This window comes from Vulpes lagopus, chromosome 15 (assembly GCF_018345385.1).
Source record: "Vulpes lagopus strain Blue_001 chromosome 15, ASM1834538v1, whole genome shotgun sequence".
NCBI lineage: Eukaryota > Metazoa > Chordata > Mammalia > Carnivora > Canidae > Vulpes > Vulpes lagopus.
In genome coordinates this window covers 1024011-1043413 of record NC_054838.1, presented here as the reverse complement: position 1 = coordinate 1043413, position 19403 = coordinate 1024011, and the positions used below count along the sequence as shown (strand labels likewise).

Here is a 19403-nt window from a genome sequence, read left to right as displayed (position 1 = left end):
ACATTTTTTAACTTTTTCAATTTAAATATAGTTAACATACAATGTTATATTAGTTTCATATTTGCAACGTAGTGATTCCACAATCCTACACATTACACTATGCTCCCCATAGTAAGTGTAGTTAGTATCTGGCACCTTACAAAACTATTACAATATTATGGACTATATTCCCTACATTGTACTTTCCATTCCTGTGACTTATTCTATAACTAGTCTGTACCTTTTAATCCCCATTACCTATCTCACCCACCCTGTTAATCCTCTGCCTTCCGGAAGTTACTCAGCTTGTTCTCTGTATTTATGATTCTGTTTCTGGGTTCGTTGGTTTGCTTTGTTTCATTTTTGGTTGTTTGGGTTTTTGATTTTTAGATCCCACATCAAAGTGAAATGCTATGTTATTTGTCTTTGTCTGACTTATTTCACTTAGCATAATACCCCCTAGCTCCAGTCAAATTGTCACAAATGACAAGATTTCATTCTTTTTTTTTTATTTAATTCTTTATATGGCTGAGTGATAGTCCATTTTATGCTTATACCACATCTTTATCCATCATCTATTGGTGGACACTTGGGTTGCTTCCATAACTTGGCTGTTGTAAATAATGGAGTAAGCATAGAGGACACATGTCTTTTTCAGTTAGTGTTTTCATTTTGGGGGGATAAATATGCAGTGGTGGAATTACTGGGTTATGTGGCATTTCTATTTTAATTTTTGAGGAACCTCCAGACTGTTTTTACACCAACCAACAGTGCCTGTGGGGTTCCTTTTCTCTGCATCCTCACCAACACTTGTTATTTCTGATCTTTTTGTTTTGTTTTGTTTTAAATTTATTTATTCATGAGAGGCACAGGGAGAGGCAGAGACGCAGGCAGAGGGAGAAGCAGGCTCCATGCGGGGAGCCTGACGTGGGTCTCCGGGGTCACGCCCTGGGCTGAAGGCAGACGCTCAACCGCTGAGCCACCCAGGTGGCCCCGCACCTTTTTTTTTTTTTTACTTTCTTTCCTTTCCTTTCCTTCCTTCCTTCCTTCCTTCCTTCCTTCCTTCCTTCCTTCCTTCCTTTCTTTCTTTTCTTTCTTCTTTCTTTCTTTCTTTCTTTCTTTTTCTTTCTTTCTCTTTCTTTTTTTTTTCTGGTCTTTTTGATACTAGACATTCTGACAGGTGTAAGGTAGTATCTCACTGTGATTTTGATTTCCATGTCCCTAAGCCTTAGTGATGCTGAGCATTTTTTCTTGTATATCTTCTTTGGAAAAAGGTATATTCAGGTCCTGTACCCATTTCTTAATTGAATTATTTGTTTTGGTGCTGAATTGTATAAGTTCTTTATATATTTAGGGCATTAATCCTTTATTGGTTATTCTGTTTTATTTTATTTTAAGTTCTTTATATATTTAGGGCATTAATCCTTTATTGGTTATTCTTTTTTATTTTATTTTAACTTTATAGTTTAGACTTAGGGCCATTTGCACATGTTTATAGAATATTTGGTTTAACAGATGACAAGACGGCTCCTCCTCAGTGGGACCCTGGCCTAAACATATTTGCTTTACTCATAGCAAAAGGATGAAATTAAAAATAGAAGCTTTTGATTTGTTCTTGCTTTTAAACTCCCTTTCACTTTCTCTGTTCACTTGATATATGAATTTCTTATGCCAACTGAGGTGGCATTATGCTTCAAATCTACAGTAGACAAAGGAGTATGAGGCAATATTAACATGTCCTCTCATGAACTAAGCCCTACCTGTTAGATTCTTTGTAATGGATAAGAATTAACAAATTGCTTATGGTCAAAATTGTGTAATTATTTTAATTGAGCTACTTTTCTATTGAGTTCCTGTGATTGCTGTATTACTCTAATAGATTTGTGTGTGTAAGCAACATTCTATAATAGAAAGGAGTAAGCATTAAAGAATAAAAGGGAATTTTGTGAAGTGCCTCAAAAATATAAATTTAGTGATAGAAATCTTGATCAGAGATATATTTTTTCTCAGAACCACAATGCCATATGTTCGATGTTGAATGAAGCATGGTTTGTAAAAATCAGCATCATATTCTAAAGAGGCTGGATTGTATAACAAGCATAACTATTTTTATATTATTTCCTCCAATTTCATCTGTTTAGAGCTACTATTTCCAACTAATGTTTGGTAACACACAGCATGATCTGCAGGAATACTAAGAGAAAGTTTAAATATAAATTATTTTTATAAGTCTGGTTACAGCATAAATTTCCCAAAACATTAAAAAGTTCGATAGAATTAATTACTTAAGATGCAATGGTGATAGTTCATAATGCCTGTTACTTAGATGGACCTTAAAATTCTTCACAGACTTTTTGGCCTCTTACTGTTTTCTTATAGTCTACCAAAATTGTTGGACAATAAAGTAAATAAATATAATGCTCTGATAAGCAAAGCAGAAGGTTGTCTTTTTGGTAATGTCACATTTCCTTAAGCAATTGTTTACCTTAAATACTGAACAAGTTTTCTAACCATTAGCTCATGCCTTATTAAATATATCATTGCCCAGGCACTAAAATACGAAGGTGAAATCAAATGATAGAACATGCTCCATTTCTCATTCTTGGATAATTGCTTCTGTCTGTTAAACTCCATCTTTATGCTTTGGCCAATATACTTGTCTGCCCTGCACAGAGTGGAATTTGCATTGTTAAACAATCAAATAGTAAAATTCCTTATTCCTTCACAAGGAAAAATATTATCATCCAACTCTTACAGGTGCTAACTTGAGGAGGAGCCTGTATAGAATTGTAAATTACACTTATTGGCTTTGGACTCAGAAAAACAAGTTTGAATTCCAGGTCTGCATATATTAGCTGAATACATGAACTTGGGCATACTCTTTAAATCTCTTGAGTCCTCATTTATTTCACTTTCAGATGAGAATAGTATTGGTACTTTCTCATCAGGTTGCTATGAATCAAATAGAAAATACTCAATAAATATTTATGAGTTAACTGAAAGTTATAATTACCAAAATGTAACTCACATTTCTGGACATCATGATTAAAGATATGCATGCTTTACTCTTGGTAATTTTAAATTCAGCCTCTACTGCTAGCAGTTGTGAGTTGGGTTATAGTCAGCTTTGTTATTTGGAAACGTTATCCCCATTTATTATTTATTTAATACCCCCAGTGTTTGCAATATATTGACAGAGCATATAAAACACAGTCATTGCTCTTATGGAATTTCCATTTATAAGAAAATGCAATGGGAAAGAAAAAAAAGTTGTTATTTTGCCTTCATTTAGGTTGGATAAAGTATCCTCCTACACTTCCATGTCAATAAGTAGCCAACCTACGTGGTCCTTATATTAAGATTCTTCAAAATACATTTGGGGATGGGGCAAGGGGAAATGAGTACTTCATGAACTAAGAGATAGAAGATTGCTATAGGAGTATACAAAAGTTTCTTCTGCACTTTAAAGCCAAGGAGAAGAACTAAAAGTGTGTGTTGCAGATGTTAAAGGGAAAATAACTAATGAAAGGTAAGGGGACTGTTTACACTTAGAATGAGTCGATGACCTTTTTTATAGCACCATAGAAATAGATACTACAAAACTGAACCCATGTAGTTCCCACCTCCTTATCTTTATCTCAGCATCTATAAATCTTGTCCTTTATCTCTCTTTTGTACTCCTATATCTCAGTGGAGAGATTAACTTTGCTCCTTTTCTGTTTTATCTGGGACTTAGTTCAATTAATTTTGTTTGCCCCTCCAGTCTTTAATCTGTTCTCCGCTGGTATCTTTCCTATAGTCTACAAACATACTCAAAATTGCCCTACGCTAAAAGCAAACAAGGAACAAAATCTCTCCTTGACTCTGTTTTCCTTACCAAAATACCACACACATCATTTTGTTTTCTGTCATAACTTGCCTTCTTAAAGTCTACACTACCTCCAACTCCTCACCTATCTTTCAATTATCTAATGCAGCATATTGTCTATAGAAACTGTTCACTTAAGGATTACTGTTGGTATCAATTTTTTTAATGTAACATTTCACAAATTTGCATGTTATCCTTAGCCCAGGAGCCATGCTAATCTCATCTATCATTTGAATTTCAGTGTATGTGCTGCTGAACTAAGCACAATGGTGACCTCTTAATTACCAGACCCAATATTTTTCCCTCTTGACTTACTTTGTCTCTACAGTGTTTGATAATATTGATCTATCCTTCCATAAAAACCTGTTCTCTATTGCAGTCTCTAAAACCATTCCTTCTATAGCTTTATTTCTCTCACACTCTGATTTCATCACTAGATTATCTTCCTCTGTCCCATTAAGCCAGACCATATCTCATGTGATTTGTTCTCATGGTATAGGTAGTCTGAATGAAGGACTACATTTAGCAAAGGCAGTACTATGAAATCACTCTGTGATCATTTCTGGAGCATTTCTGAGGGATGAGTGTCTTGCCAATATAACAACAATATATAACAGTGGAAGGAATAGAGATTGGAGTCTTTCTGGATGTTAAAATTGACATCAAATTAAAGTATATAGTAAGCAGGACTTCAGCTTTGGTAATGTCAGACAATAACTTGAACCAACTATCCTACTAAGAACCATTAGACAATTTACAAAAAAAAAAAAGCTTTGTTTCTGTATTAAATTAGATGCCTATTTGAAAACATTAGGAAGCTAGGTAGTAAAAAGTATTTGGGAGAAGAACCCAAAGAACTAGCATTTGTGATTGCCAGTTGCCAATTCCAGAAGAGGCAGCCAAAAAAGAGAACAGAACTTTTGACAATCTTACTGCAGAGTACAGGTGAACTCAAAGCCAACTGGATCTTGAAAGAACTGAAATTCAGTTTCAAATCATCTTAGTCCTTGAAACTGGATTAAATAGATTCTAGAGTCCCTAAGCTTGACCAAAGTAATTTTAAATACTCTCTTGGGGAAAAAAAAAATCTTGCACACAAATAATTTCTATAATTTTTCATGTTTAGTATCAATTCCTGAACCAGAAAATAACCAGTCATGAAAAGACAAGGCATGGTTTTTAAGAGGGATAAAAATGCAGATAATTTAAAAATATTCATGGTGTATGCAGACAAATGCTATAAATATGTTCAAGGAAATAAAAAAATAACTGAAAGACGTAGTTCTCAAACTTAAGAATTCAGTGGATTAATTAAAGAGCAAATTATGCCCAACTAAAGATAAATCGTGAACTGGAAGATAGTTTAGAAGGAAATATCCAGAATAATGCATGGGGAGACAAAAGACAGAAAACATAAAAACTATAAGTGGCATAGGAGTTATAATAAAGGTCTAGTTCATGTATAATTGGAACCCCAAAAGGAGAAAAGAAGACAAAAAAAAGGAGCAGAAGTCATTTGAAGAGAGAATGGCTGAGAATTTTTTCCAAAACTGATGAAAGACATTAAGCTACAGATTCAATAGGCCTCAAAACTTCCTAGAAACAGCATTTTAAAACCTGTTGGGAACCGGGATCAAAGGCAGCAGGCTTTCTCTAGGAATATGGTTCACGTGAGCTATTCTTGGAGAACTATTTGATGATGAAATAAAGCAAACTAAGATATGAAAAACAAAAACAAAAAGTCAATAAGGGAGAAGTTTGGTGAAGGATACTGTGCTAAGGTTGGCTAAGCTTCCTTGTATCCATGTCAATACAGATCTAAGAGTAAACAACCAGGGAATATGGCTACAGAACAGAATACAAGCTTAAGTCTTGAAAATATAAAATTAACAGAACTTAACCAAAATTATGAGGTTAAGAGGTCAAGATATAGGGAAGTATAAGTGTACCAATTTCTTTATTTTTAGAGCAAGGAGTCAATACTGTTCAAAATTTGAAACATAGTTTCTTTTAAAAACATTCCATCCTCAAAGGGCATCTGGGTGGCTCAGTCAGTTAAGCCTCTGATTTGGCTCCAATCATGATCTCAAGGTCCTGGGGTCAGGCTCCCTCTCCCTCTGCCCCTCCCCCTGCTTGTGCCTGTGCTCGCTCTCTCTCTCCCAAATAAAATCTTAAAAAAAAAAATTCCAATCTTTTTGTACATTTCATAATTGTAATTAAGGGCATCCTTAATTAGAGGAATTTCACGCTAATGAATGATGTTAGCAGCTGACCCCCGGTAGGGAAACACAGCTGTGAAAGCTTTGGATTGAGATGAGCAGATTCTGAGGCTAGGCCTGCTGCAACACGGTGCTGCTAGAAGGAGCTTACCAGCATGGCTGTGAGGGAGAAGCCAGTGTCTCTGACACCGTGACACCATAGAGCCCTTCGCTAGGCAGCCACCTCCGCCAGCTAGAGCGGGGCCAGTAGTGCTGCAGATAGGAATGACTGAACTACATACATACCAGTGACTTGTGAAGTCTTTCCACCGTGAGCAGTTTTTTTTGGAACTGTGCTAATAAGTAAGCCACAGGGACTGCTAGTAGGTACAGAATGGTCAGAGACCAGATAAACAATACTAGTGTCTGTACAAATCTCTACCTTTTCTCCACACGAATTTGCTTGTTAGAGCTTCTGTAAAAATAAACCTGAATTCCTTTAAAAAGGGGGGGTGGGGGGTTCTTTTGTAGTAAAAAAAAAAAATCTAGATTCAGCAATTCTTCATTCTAATCTCTTTTCAGTTAAATTCAAGTAAAATTAAATGTCTATTTTTATTTAAAAATAAGAGTGCCTGGGTGGAGGGGTCAGTCTTTTGGGGAGCTGACTCTTGGTTTTGGCTCAGGTCATGATCTCAGGGTCCTGATGAGATCAGCCCCATGTTGGGTTCTGTGTTCTGCACAGAGTCTGCTTGGGATTCTCTTTCTCCCACTGCCCTTCCCCTTGTTCATGCTCTCTCTCTCCCTAAAATAAAGAAATCTTAAAAACAAAAACAAAAACAAAAAAGAATATACATCTTCTGATGTGTTCTTTTTGTAAAAAAAAAAAAACTTTGCTGATCTTAGTGATATATGAAAGATATTCTTTGTTAATCATGTTAAATTCTAGGTGGAGGAATTTGGGTATTTATTCATTCTGTCTTAACAGCACAATGTGACTATAATAAGCACATATCTGCTTATAAAAACAATGTAGTTGTTATTATTTTTAAAGAGCAGAGGTTTTGGAATCTGACAGACCTGTGTATAAATCCTGGCACTGATGTTAAGTAGCAGTGTAGCCTTAGAAATTTTATGTCATCTCTGAAATTCAGTTCTCTCATCTGAAAACCTATTATACCTTAATACTTTAATACCTATTTTATAAGGTGATTGTATTAAACCTAAATAAGTATACATAGCACGTAATCCATTTATGGCCAAAGCAGTCAATATTTACCTTTTTATGTTCATTTGCTGAGTCCTGGCTGTTTTGCTAGTTTGTCATATAAGCTAATGCAAACCAATTCATCTCTTTGCTTACTTACTTGCAAAATGATGGAAATTTCTATGAGACATTCCAGCATACCCTCCATCTCTTCTAGAGCTGACTCTCCTTTACATGGCTACTTTGCAAGCTGTCATGTTATTCCATGACCACCTCCCCTTCCCAAACCTCTTGCTCTGTTCTTGTCACAATTAATTGGTCCAGAGGAGGACTCTGATGCAAACTAGATTAATCCTGGCTACAAGGGACTGATCTAATCTAGAGAAATAATGCATTCTTTTCTTAAAATTATTTGATTTAATGTGAAAAACAAATCTCTTGGTTTCTCTTCAATATCTGAAAGATGTAAAACTGAAGAACTCTTAGGAGTACACGTTCCCATCATATAAAAGAAGAGTCACTAAACTGCAGACAGATAATAAAAAGATAGGAACTGGAGCGCTACCTCTGGGAACATTCCCATGCCAGACCTCAGTTGTTCTGGAAGCCCACCTTCATCCATGCCCTTTCCAAGATTTGGTTGTATCATGGAAATGATACTTTTCCACTGCTTTTTTTTTCATGTTTTAGTTTAAAATAATCTGTACACCTATCATGGGGCTTGAACCCACAACCCTAGGATCAAGAGTCACATGCTCCAATGTGTGACCCATTCTTGGATTCTATAAGCTGTTATATTCCTTCCCTTCTCTTCCCTATCACTTTTTTAAAAAAATGAAATCAATTTAGGTCGAAATTTTGTTATTTACCATTAAACCAATACAAATTTAGAATAAGTTACTTTTAAGTATCATTTCACCTAAATGTTTAATAATTCCTTAAAATATGTTCTTTAATTTTCCTTGTTTACTGATTCACCTAAATGTGTTCCTTATGATCTTAATAAACATTTATGAATTATTTTACATGCACTATAATACCATACATATCTAGTTTCTAAGTAATAAAATAAGCTCCTCAAACTTATCAAAGTAGAGATCACATGTCTTTGTCATTAGTCTTTCTAACTAGATTTGAATATATCCATCTAAGAGGGACTATCCAACCCACGGAACTTTCATTTCCTGCACAGTGCTGATATGGTAAGGGAAAAAAAAGTCCTTTTTCTGGATTTACACATATTCTTTATGATTCTTCTTTTCTCTTTTTAATGGTACCATGTCTACATCTGTATCTATAAAATTATTTTCACACAAAAACCCCTTTGGTTATGAAGAAAACCATGTTTTTAGAGCCAGCCAGATGGTTTTCCTATTTCCTGTTATGTATACATATATATTTTTCATGGTGTGGAAGGGTCACGGAGAAGAAGAAAAAAACCTATAATGAACGTTGAACCTATCTAGTTATTCTAGAATCTATCATTGTTCCTTTGAAGAAATTCAACATTTGCCTTACAACCAGAGAATAAACATCAGCTGCTAGAGAAAGCTATTGAATTTCAAAATCCCTTTGAAATGTCACATTAACCTGTTTAACTTTCAGTCAGTTCTTTAAAATATCAAACATTTCCTGATGACTCCCAGATCTAAGACTGCTTATATTTCTCTAACTTAAAAGTTTGTTTCCTTCACTTGCAAACCAACTGTGGTGAATGAATCAGCACTGTTTAGGCCTGGAAAAGTGGATCACAGCTATAATCTGTGTGAGTCCTTCTACAGGTTAGTTCAATTTGTGAATGTTGAACAAGGTCAAATCCTGAATCTGGTTGATTTGGCTAAAACTACATAATTCTAGCCTTCTATTAAATTTTAATCTTTAAAGCTGTATTTGTTTCATAGATCACCTTTTATTCTGAGATGTGTAGAAGTCAGGCAACAACCTTTAATTGATCATTTTACTTGACATCTATTGAGCATCCACTTGTTAGGTGCTGAGGATAAAAGATTTTAAAAAAAAGTTGTGCCCCTTGTTCTTTAAGAGCCACATTGTAAACTGAGACACAGACATGTAAATTCTGAGGGGTTAGAATATAATGGGGTTAAATTCTGTAATTGAGATTAAAATATTGAGAACACAAAAGAATGAATAAGTAAATGAAATTTTCTTCTTTCAAGCAGAATTGGATTTATAACGAAGATTTAGTGTGAACACTACAGGAATTTTGTGCTGAATCATCAATAGCTTAGTGTCCTGGGACATATCAACACTAGGAGCCTTTCCTTTTAATGCCATTGATAGTCTTGATGTCTTCGCCTTATTGTTGCTTATTCTTGTTCACTGAGCCCCATGAACTTTCATTTTCATGATGCGTGTATATAGGTGTCCGCAATGTTAAGAAGGCTCATAGTCATAGACATGGATGACTACCTGACAAGAATGATAAGATACCCCTTCTGAATGAGCCATTTCATCCTAAAATTTAGATTCTTGTTGTTGTTGTTGTTAAGTGAAGTGCAGTTGACACACAACATTACAGTAGTTTCAGGTGTACATCATAGTGGATGACTCAACAGCTCTCTACTACGCTGTGCTCACCACAAGTGTAGGGGGCGTCTGTCACCACACAACACTATTACAGTACCATTGACTGTATCCCCTATGCTGTACCTTTCATCCCCATGACTTATTCCTTAACTGGAATCCTGCACCTCCCACTCCCTTTCACCCATTTTGCCCTTCCCCCACCCCACCCTCACTTCTCTGGCAACCACAAGTTTATTCTCTGTATTTGAGTCTGTTTCTGCTGTTTGTTTGTTCATTCGTCTTGTTTTTCAGATTCAATATATAAGTAAAATTATATAGTATTTGTCTTCTCTGTCTGACTTATTTCATTTATAATACTCTCTAGCTCCATCCCTGTTGTTGCAAATGACAAGATCTCATTCTTTTTTATGGTAGAGATATATTCCATTGTGTATATATACCACATCTTCTTTATTAGTGGACACTTAGTTACTTCCTTATCTGGGCTATTATGAATAATACTGCAGTTAACATACGATGCATATATCTTTTTGAATTAGTGCCTTCATTTTTGGGGGGTATATACCCAGTAGTGGAATTAATGGATCATATGGTATTTCTATTTTTAATTTTCTGAGGAATCTCCAAACTCTTTTTCATAGTGGCCGCACCAATTTACATTCCACCCATAGTGCATAAGGCTTCCTTTTTCTCCACATCCTTGCCAACACTTGTTATTTCTTACGTGTGTGTTTGTGTGTGTGTGTGTGTGTGTGTGTGTGTGTGTGTGTGTGTTTATCCTAACCATTCTGACAGAGATACCTCATTTTGGTTTTGATTTGCACTTCCATGATGATGAGTGATATTGAGCATCTTTTCATGTGCCTGGTAGCCATCTCTGTATCTTCTTTGGAAAAATGTCTATTAATAATATCTAGGAATAAGCCTAACCAAGGAGGTGAAAGACCTGTACCTGTGCTCTGAAAATGATTAAACATTAATGAAAGAAATTGAAGACAACACAAATGGAAAGATATTCCATTCTCATGGATTGGAAGAACCAATATTGTTAAAATGTTCGTAGTACCCAAAGCAATCTATAGATTCAGTGCAACCCCTATCAAAATACCATAGTATTATTCACAAATAATCCTAGCATTTTTATGGGACCCCAAAAGATCCTGCCATCTTATGAAAGAAGAACAAAGATGGAAGTGTCACAATACTAATTTTCAAACTACAGTACAAAGCTGTTGTAATTGAAACGGTATGGTACTGGCACAAAAATAGACATACAGATCAATGGAACAGAATAGAAAGCCCAGGAATAAACCAACACTTAAATGATCAATAACCTATGACAAAGGAGACAAGAATATACAAGGCCAAAAAACTGGTCAGCTACCTGCAGAAAAATAAAAATGGACCATTTCTTATGCCATACACAAAAATAAATGCAAAATGGACTAAGGAACTAAATGTGAGACCTGAAACCATGAAACTCCTAGAAGAGAATATAGTAATCTCTTTGACATTCACCTTAGCAACATTTTTCTAGATATATCTCCCTAGGCAAGGGAAACAAAAGCAAAAATAAATGAGATCACACCAAAATAAAAACCTTTTACACAATGAAGGAAACCATTAACAAAATGAAAAGACAACTTAATGGGAAAAGATATTTTCAAATGGTATATCTGATAAGGGGTTAATATCCAAAGTATGTAAAGATTTTATACAATTCGGGACACCTGAGTGGCTCAGTCAGTTAAGCATCTGCCTTCGGCTTAGGTTTTATTCCCAGAGTCCTGGGATGGAGCCCGAGCCCCATGTCGGGCTCTCTGCTCAGCAGGGAGTCTGCTTCTCCCTCTCCCTCTGCCCCTCCCCTTGCTTGTGCTCTCTCTCCCTCTTTCTGTCTCCCTTGCTCTCTCAAATAAATAAATATTTAAAAAACAAAAAGAATGTATATGACTCAACATAAAACAAAAACAACTAAATTAAAAAGTAGTATTAGGAGGGGCACCTGTGTTGCTGTTGGTTAAGCATCCAACTCTTGATTTTGGCTCAGGTCATGATCTCAGAGTCATGGGATGGAGCCCATGTTGGGCTCCGAGCTCAGCAGGGAGTCTGCTTGAGATTCTCTCCCTCTGCTCTTTCTCCTACTCAACTGCATGTGCTGTCTCTCTCTCTCTCTGTCTCCCTAAAATAAATAAATCTTTTTTAAAAAAGTAGAATCAGGATCCTTAATATTTTTGAAGCTATGGTCTCCTTTGAGAATCTAATCAAAAATAGATCCTTTCTAAAGAAAAAAGCACACACAGACTAATTTTGTATAATATCAAGGGGTTATTAAATCCCCTCATGCCTATCACGGGCTCCAGTTCAGTGACTCTAGCACTAGAAAAATATCTCAATCCAAGTCACATTTCCCAAATTTGACTCTGAAACATGTAAGGATAAAGGCTGACAATTTCAGCCTTTTTTGTTTGTTTGTTTTAAAGATTTTATTTATTCATGAGAGACACACAGAGAGAGGCAGACACAGGCAGAGGGAGAAGCAGGGTCCATGCAGGGAACCCAACGCAGAACTCGATCCCGGGTCTCCAGGATCATGCCCTAGGCCGAAGGTGGTGCTAAACCACTGAGCCACCCAGGCTGCCCAACAATTTCTACCTTTTAACTTTACCTGGTTCCTTCATTCCTGGGTGGTTCAAGCTCCATACATTGTTTTTGAGGACCCCAATTTTTGGCATCAGCCAACTTGGTCAGTGTCCCAACAAGGCTCTTCTGAGTTCCTGTAGCAGTTGTGCACTAGGCACAAAGAATAGAAGAGATAAAATCACTTCTGAGGACATGAGTAGATCAAATATTCTAGAGTATTGCTGTCTAATGAAAATATAATGCAATCCACCGATTTGAGCCACATTGTAATGTTTAACTTTGAGAAGTCACTTTGAGAAAAGTAGAATGAAACAGTTCAAATCAATTTTAATAGTGTACTCTATTTAAACTAATATATCCAATATATTTCAACATGGAATCAATATTAAAAAAATAAGATATATTCCTTCTTTTGTACTAAGTCTTTGAAATCTGGTATGTGTTTTACACTTAGAGCACATCTCAATTTGGACTAGCAACATTTCAATAATGCAGTAGCTACAGGTGTCTAGTGGCTACTGTACTGGACAGCACAATTTTAAGCCTAGAATAAATGCCAATCTTTCTGTATATCTGGCTTTGTTAGAGCAGCGATCAGTTCTTCATCTTTTCGAAAATCCTCTCTCCCAACCCTATCTGAGAGGATATGAATGAACAGTCTATTTCCTTCTATTGTATTGTATCTCACATTGGAAAGGACACAAGCCATGGCCCCTGAAATCATGCAGCGCGGTGGCCCTGACTCAGAAGAAGCTGCATCTTTTTATTCCTCTTCCCTAAAGGGCCAGTGAATTTGGCAGAGCCATAAAAAGCATTAAAAATAAAATAACCAAAACAGATCTTTGTAACCACATCCAGAATCAAACTAATTCATGCTAGCGTCCTCTCTAAAAATTGCTTCAGGCTGTCTACACCAGGCTTTCCCCTCTGATCAGCATTAAAAGATGAGTATATATTCTGGGTAAATCAATGCATTCTTGGCCAGGAAACAAATAAGCACAGTATATATGAAGCCAGGAATGATGGTTATGGCGAAAGATATTTGAAGCACATGATTATTTTGTTTTTGTTTTTGTTCCTTTCAGAGGTGGAATTTAGTGGTTCATCCGTTGCATATAACACCCAGGACTCATCACATCACGTGCCCTCCTTGATGTCCGTCACCCAGTTACCCCACCCCCCTACTGACCTCCCTCCAGCGACCCTCAGTTTGTTTCCTAGAGTTCAGTGTATCTTATGGTTTACCTCCCTCTCAGTTTTCATCTTATTTTATTTTTCCTTCTCTTCCCTGATGTTCATCTGTTTTGTTTCTTCAATTCGGTATATGAGTGAGATCATATGCTATCAGTCTTTCTCTGACTGACTTATTTCACTTAGCATTGTACCCTCCAGTTCCATCCACATCTTTGCGAATGGTAAGATTTCATTTTTTTGATAACTGAGCAGTATTCCATTGAATATGTACACCACATCTTCTTTCTCCATTCATCTGTCGATGGACATCTGGGCTCTCTCCACAGTTAGGCCATTGTGGACACTGCTGCTGTGAACACTGGGGTGCAGGTGCCCCTTTGTATCCTTTGGATAAATACCTAGGAAATTATTAGTTTTTTTTAAGGGGGGTAAGAATCTTCCTCTCCCAACCCCTTCACCACTATAAAACATTTCTGTCTTATTCAGGTATCATGGAACATTTAACTGAATAATCTTTAAGACCAGTTGCCAAAACTATAGCTTATACACAGCAACTATTTTACAGACACTTCTTTAGCAAGAGTCTTCTGGTAAGCTATTTCTTGTATGCATTCATTTGTGGAATAACAGTTTTCACACCATTGAATAAAAAAATTCCCAAATTATCTTAGCCACCAACTTTTTACCCATTGAAATACTCTGTTGTATTTTTAAATGACATCATTTGGAACAGACACATCATACTTTGAGAAAAGGGCACATTGTTCGGTTTGTTAAAAGCTATAATGGACATCTTGAATCTTTTTCTTCCAGTAAAAAAAAATCTCTCTGCTAGCAGTTAATAAATGTTAATAAGAATTTTTTCAAAATAGTGGCTATAATATTACCTTGTTAATTGCATTACTCAGTGAAAAAAAAATGCCGTGAGTCATATTTTATAGTTGTTACTTACGCAATTTGCAGGACTTTTGGGGCACTTGATAAAGAATGAGGGGACTCCAAACCTGATAAAATGAGTCTAGAAAGACCATTTCCTTTCTTTAATAGGGTTTGGGAAATTTGCAATTAAGAATAGACTGAAGCAACTTGAAATTGTGTTATGAATTCATGCTCTGCAAACTCAACAGGACCTCAACTACATCAGTTGATTTCAATTGTTCCCAACATTTTCAAAATCAAGGATCCCTTTTGCTATTCCTTCTTACCAGCTTTTTCCTACAACAGGACCCTAGTGTTTAAGGGGGGGAAATGTTTTTCTAGTAAACATAAATAAAACATATTTCCTATTTTATTAAGGAAAGACATATATAATTACTAACCAGCTTCTATTCGATGTAAAACAACTTGTGTTACCATGACGGATCAAAATAATTCCAGAAAGAAAAGATCGTTATGTGATATTTAAGTTAGCCTCCACAGATGGACCAAGTATGAAAAACAGAAAACTTAACTCCATTAAGAAGCCAAGGCAAGTGGGTAGGCTCTCCAGGATTAAGTGTCCATGGTTATTAGCTGCAGATTGATTAGTGTTCTCATGGCTCATGACTCACAAAGGCCGGATTCCTTTGTAACTAAAAGAAAATTGATGATTTAAAAAGAGCAAAGATGGAGTCCTAAGAGCTTGAGTTGAAGCTTTTCCACACCCTTCCCTGGAATATCCTTCACCTCTTCTCTCAGCTAAATCCTGTTCATCCTCCCAAACTCAAGTGTGGTCTACATGAGAATATGTCTTGCTTCCTGCTTCTCTAGGAGCGTGAGTGACTAGGCTCCAAGCTGTGACTGCGAAGTTTGTCCCTGCATTTGCCCCGAAGCAGCACCTACCAAGGGCCGCTTGTCACCAGTAGCTGAGGTAGGAGTATCCATGCAGTCCTGCTCCTGGGAAACAGGCGGATGCTTTGACACCCAACTTGGCAGAAGGGACTCCTGAGCCAAAAGGTTTTCCTGGAACTTCCATGCAAACCTCCTTACCTCCCCTTCACTCAGGGTCAGATGTACATCCCAGCCTGATGGCCCTCCCAGACTTCTTCAGCTTCCTCCCAATTTCCTTTCATGCAGGCATTTCTCTTAATAAACTTGCACATTTAATTCTGCCTTTGCATCTGTTTCTCAGAGAGCCTGCACTAATGCATCAACTCAGATGCCTTTTTCAGTTGCTCCAAGTGCATGTGTTCATGAGACTGTGCAGAAGGCAAAGGAAATGTCCCCTTCTACTCTGGCCCCACCCCATCGCCCTGGCTGCGTCGGCCGTCTCGGTGCTCCAGGTCCACCCAGCTCCACAAGCACCCAACGCCCTACACCTTCGAAAATGCCAGCCCCGTGCCTAAATGACTTCCCTCTGGCTCTCGGGACTCCCTGTAAGTCATTTCCTGTGGCAAGCCTTGCCTGACTCCGTAAGAATTTAGAGCGTGTCCTCCTCTTCCATCCGTCCTTTACTTACCTTTCATGGTCTTGGCACTTTTAAAGATAGGCCCGGTGTTTTTTAGAAGGTCTTGCAGTTTGGATTGATCCAGTATTTCCTTGTTATTGGGTATATAACCATTGTTATACCTGGTATGTATTTTTGGCCAGACTGCCACACTATGTGCTTTTCATTATATCTTTTCAGTTGCCCAGGATGGCTATTTGTCACATTGCTAGTGTTTGACCACTTTATCAAGATGGTGTCCACCAAACTTCTCTTTTTGTTCCATTTGTAATTAAAAGTATTTTGTAGGGATGTACTTTGAAACTATAGTTGGCAAATCAAACTTCAATTAAAAATATATTTATATAAATATATATAAATATATATTATATAAATTTATATATATATATATATAAATTTTATTCCTTACCTGACTTTCACCTACTACGTTTAGCATCCATTGAAATTTCTTGCCTTGGTTAATTATTACTACCCTTATTACCAAACGGTGATTTTCTAGAACTATTATTCCTTTTACATTTAATTGGAGGTTTTCCATTATAGGGAAAAACTTTTTCTTCTTTCCATCTATGTAGTCATTCATTGATTTATATCAGTGGAGTACTTGCTAATTCAATGAGCTATAGTTTGTTATATCATTTATTTAAATGCTCCAGTTGCCCCTTATTTGGCCAGTTAGAACCCCCTCAGGTTTACTTCTATGTTCTTTTGACATGTTCTCATCTTTCTTTGAGCACCTCCTTCCTGTTACTGAAGATGATCCAGGTTCATCATGTTCTTTTCCAGCCCCAGTCCTGGATTCAGTCATTTTTTTCAGGGAGCTCTGAACCATTTAGCATTTGACACCAAGATATGAGCTTTGGTATTCATTACTACTAGGGTGCTGCTGCTCCCAGGCTCTTTGAGCAGACACGCACATTTACATCTATACTTACTACTTTATCTATAACGGAAACTATTACCTCACTCTGGTATATTCAATTCCAACCCAGTGCCAGCTGGGTTTATTCTAGCTTTGTCTTTTTCCATATTTGTAACTCGCCTTCCAGTGGTGAGAAACCAGACTCTTATTGTTCTTGATATATTTATTTGCTCAATCTCCTGGGAGGTACCCAATCTTCTGATGCTGCTGTGCCACCACCCTTTTGGCAAATACACCTGCCCTGTGCTAAGTAAGCTTGGCACGGGCCTGGCCTACCTTGTCAGGTCCGACTCACGGCTATGGAACAACAGGAGGAAAAATGCTAATAAATATTTTTTAAAGAAAGGAAAGAAAGAGGAAGAGGAGAGGAGGAGATACCACTGTTAGCATACTTTATACTTTTTTTAAAAAACAATCTTAAAAAGAGATCAGCTGTAGGCTCACAGCTTATATAAAAAATAGTCTCTATGTAGAAATTAATAATGTTATTTCATTTTGTTTTGATTGTGAATGTATTTAAGTTACCTGATCTAGTTCTTTTCTTTAAATATATTTTTAATTGAGGAAAAAGTTACATACTCTAATCAGAACAGCTCTTAAGCCTATAATTCAATGAGTTTTAACAAATATATATATATATATATATATACCATATTGAGATGTAGGACATTTTCATCTCCCTGGAAGATCCCAGCCAATCTCCACCCCCGGTAAGCATCCACTTTTGTGATTTATATCAGAACTGGCTTTGCTTCTTTGTAAACATGTTTAAGGAAAAAAAGTGTTAAAAAGTTAAATAAGATACAAGTGTTAAAGATAATATAGGGAGTATGGGAGAGTACAGAAAGAAAGTGTTGTACAGATGATGGGTTTAGGCACGTGGTTTGTTTGATGGACATCTTGTAGAGTTGTTCTCGTGCCCTTAGAAATCTTTCTTTGCCACAACGGGGACAGTCACAAATGTTAGTCAGGCTAGTGGATACAAGCTCTAACCTTCCCTCTACTCCCTCCGTATATACTCATTTTTCAAGCACTTATTATGTACCTACTATGTGCTATATGCTCTCGGAGCTGTAGATAAGTAAGAAACAGTGCCCTGCATAAAAAAAAAAATAAAGATGATTACCATAACCTGATCCATGGAATTGTTTACAAATATGGCCCAAATTCTTGTTTCTAATTTATGGATGATGGTCAAAATTCATAAATCTACTCATTTCCAAGAGGACAACTTCAGAGGCACTTTAAAGAAATGAGAAAATTAAAAAAGGAAGAGCAAAGAGGGAAGAATTCCTATTTAACAATTTGCATGCATGTGTTTTTTAATAAATAAAAAGAGTATTATTATAGAATTACATCTGTCATTGAAAAAATAAAAGGGCCACACATAATCTACAACTTAAGCTTATTAAAAACTGAATCACCCCAAGTATGCTCCAACAATTGCCCCTATCACGATAAAATCCAACTAAAATGAAAATTACTCAGTTTGAAGATTTGGGATAAGAACATTGTCCTTCTAAGTGGTGATCACTCCTTCTTTTGCTCTACTTGTTTTTGCCCTTGTATCTTTTTACTGTTCAGCATCCAGCCCAAATTGGGGAATTCCTTTTGTACTTCAGTTAGCACATTGTTAAAAGGTACAAGCGTAGCACACAAAGTGATGCCGTCAGATAATCAACAGGTATTCATTCACTGACTGGGCACTGTTCCCAAAGAGTTTACGCTCTATTCAGGGAAATATATCACAACTATGATTTTTAACTTAAGTTTTGAGAGGTAAGAATTGTAAACTCCCTCATATACATTCTCTACTTATTAAAATATGGCAGTAGGTAGTATTTTAGGTTACCAAGCAACGTTTATTTGCAAAAATCACTCACTCTCCCCTGTCCTGCTTGAATTGGAGAAATTTAGCCACTCTGGAAAATGGAATGATTTCCATTAATTTCATTTCTCCTGACAGGGTGGGGCAGTAGCAGCAGAATCTGTTTTAGTGTGAAACCTAATGGAATTTGAAGCAGACTACTTAAATCTACGAATTCGGAAACAATCATTCATCACAAATAAATAAGCAACATGAACATCGGAAAAGTTCTTCTTAGCTCTTTGCCCCACTTCTCTATAATAGTGTCTGCCTCACTAGCAAGTCAATGAGATCATGGTTGTGCATGAGACTGTTTCATAAACCATGGCCTCCCGTCCCAAGAGTAAGGGAGTATGCAGTCTTCACCCGTCTGTACAGTTTGCTGCCTAAACCGTAGTAGGACAGTGTGGGTCACTGTATTTAAGTATCAGTAAGTAAACTTAAGGCAGTTTAATGTGACGGAACAATATTCCCCGCCATATGTAATGTTTGTATTTAGGCACAACAGGAAATTTACAACCAAGCAAAAATCATGATAGGTAAGACTAGGAGGTCTTAG

General features: G+C 36.6%; 1 non-coding gene across 1 annotated transcript; it reads right to left on the bottom strand.

Moving 5' to 3' along the window:
• Positions 1–4006: 4006 nt before the first annotated feature.
• On the bottom strand, positions 4007–4112 carry LOC121476733. Its single transcript, XR_005984019.1, has one exon. It is a non-coding gene; the product is annotated as a U6 spliceosomal RNA (small nuclear RNA).
• Positions 4113–19403: the final 15291 nt, after the last annotated feature.